This window comes from Pocillopora verrucosa, unplaced genomic scaffold, assembly GCF_036669915.1.
Source record: "Pocillopora verrucosa isolate sample1 unplaced genomic scaffold, ASM3666991v2 scaffold_26, whole genome shotgun sequence".
NCBI lineage: Eukaryota > Metazoa > Cnidaria > Anthozoa > Scleractinia > Pocilloporidae > Pocillopora > Pocillopora verrucosa.
Window position 1 is genome coordinate 10,730 of NW_027078180.1, and position 2,132 is coordinate 12,861.

Below are 2,132 nucleotides of genomic sequence, written 5' to 3' on the forward strand. Positions count from 1 at the left end.
CGCTGCTCATTGAGCAGCTCATATATTAAACTGATTTTTGGAACTGGGCTGTGGAAAAGAGGCTTGCCTCGTCCCAGCCACGGGTTGCCTCGGTATAGCACTACCTCCGAGTGCGGCCCACTTCCCTCTGGGGAAGACACATTCAATCCAAAACAAAGTCAACGGTATAGCATTCTTTTATGTTTACAGGAGCCCCGCCCGCCCTTAGAGGGGGAAGAGGTGAAAGAGGGATGATAATTCAGACAACAGACAATGGCAGGAACGGCCGCTGGCCTACGTTTTCTGAAGTGCGCAAAGCACTACCACAAGGACCTAGGGGTAAGTGGATTTTTTCACCGAGGGCAGACGCTGAAAAAGCATACTTACCTGACGCGGGAGGTACTGTGATCAAGGAGGCAGTCCTCTCAAGGCGAGGCCCTTTCATTGCACTTCGACTGGGTTGACCCTTGCGATTACCCCAAATGTGGGTAACTCGAGCGTATAATTTCTGGTAGTGGGGACCTGCGTTCGCGCTCGTCCCCGCAAAAGTCATCCAAACTATGTCTATATGGCCCTCTTACTGACTATCGAGGGTATTTTTGCTTTTGCAGTGGACCGGTAGACTTGCAAAGAAAGCAAAGGACGCACAACTGGCCAAGGTGTTGGCACGTTTGGAGGGGTAGAAGTGCATTGGAGAGACTGGAGGAAGGAAACAAGGTGAGTTTCGGGGCGGTGCGTAACTTTGCTGGCTGTTTTTGTTCAAGGCCTGTCTGCTCTATTGTGTGTAAAGTCCTGTTCGTTTGTATTTGCAGGTTGTGCGTGCCGTGCCGTGCTGTGCTATGCGCGCGAAGGGAAAGGAAATGAAAGGAAACCAAACGGCCGATCGACCGAGCGAGCGAGCATAGAAGGGCATTCGACTTGGACCGTGAGTACACTTTGAACCTTTTGAGCGGTTTTATTGTCACTGGAGCCGCTTTTAGAAATGCTATTGCTATCGTTAGTGTATCCTTTGTGCGAGCAAGCGAGTGAACGAATGAACGAGGGAAGGAAACAAACTAGCAGAGTAGTAAAAGTATCGAACCTTTTTCCCGATTCGTTTGCAGTCTGAATCCAACCATTGTCGACTTTCAGTGCCGTTTTTCGCGCGCCTCCTCTTGGAAGTGTGCGAGTGTTTTGCCACGTCACGATGGCTTAAAACTGCGTCTCAGAAGTGTGCGTTTTTTTCCTATTCATTTTTTCGTTCGTTATTTGGAATGATTTGATATCACAGAAGTAGAATTTGACATCATAAACTGTTCATCTCGCGCGTGCTCACTCGCTCGCGCGCGCTCTGTAAGAAAAGTCGATCGCACTAGAGTTTTCGCCATTAGCTGGCCGATTTTTGACAAAAAGGTGTTTTCCCCCCCCGTTTTTTGCTTTGATTTTGTTCCTCACTCACCTACGGCTCTCTATGTGAAATTGTGGTGTATGGAGAGCTATTTATTGGGATAAAACGTTTAGAGATGTTCGCAAGACAAAAAATTGAAGCCTACAACACGGGGTATTCCCAGGCGGTCACCCATCCAAGTACTAACCCCGCCCGACAGGGCTTAACTTCGGTGATCGGACGAGAACCGGTGCTTTCCCTGTGGTATGGTCGTAGACGAGGAAATGGGGTCGAAATTCTGCTTGTTATCGGCCAGGTTCAGGCTGTAAAGCGGCCACATCCCTGAGTGTAGGCGAATTTGAAATTCTAAAGCCCTAGTTTCGTTACTCTAACCCTAAGAAATCGATACTCTAACCCTAAGAAATTGTTACCCTAACCCTAAGAAATGGTTACCCTAACCCCGAAGTCGTTACCTAACCCTAATGTATTTTCCTCAACCCAGTTAACACATTGAGGAGCATCGATTTGAAGCACTATTCCCTAGGGAGGGGAGGGAGGGGTCCCAAGAGACATAACGTGTCCTAAAAACCTATTATACAATGTTTTAGCTCCGTAGGTGCGTGTATCTGGCTTTAAAATCTTACAGTGAGGAGATACCAAACGGGTCAGCCTCTGGGACCGTCTGCGGGACTCGCAAGGGCTTGTGGGGGCGACCTGCTACTATCCACCATAAACCGTGGGAAGGATCCCTCGACCACCCCCCTCACCCAGGGCATGCTTCGGCATC

General features: G+C 49.1%; 2 non-coding genes and 1 pseudogene across 2 annotated transcripts; 2 read left to right on the plus strand and 1 right to left on the minus strand.

Moving 5' to 3' along the window:
* On the plus strand, positions 1–126 carry LOC136278566 (U2 spliceosomal RNA; annotated as a pseudogene).
* Positions 127–358: 232 nt separating this feature from the next.
* Positions 359–522, plus strand: LOC136278553 (U1 spliceosomal RNA). Its single transcript, XR_010716400.1, has one exon. It is a non-coding gene; the product is annotated as a U1 spliceosomal RNA (small nuclear RNA).
* Positions 523–1,504: 982 nt separating this feature from the next.
* LOC136278573 (5S ribosomal RNA) lies at positions 1,505–1,623 on the minus strand. Its single transcript, XR_010716410.1, has one exon. It is a non-coding gene; the product is annotated as a 5S ribosomal RNA (ribosomal RNA).
* Positions 1,624–2,132: the final 509 nt, after the last annotated feature.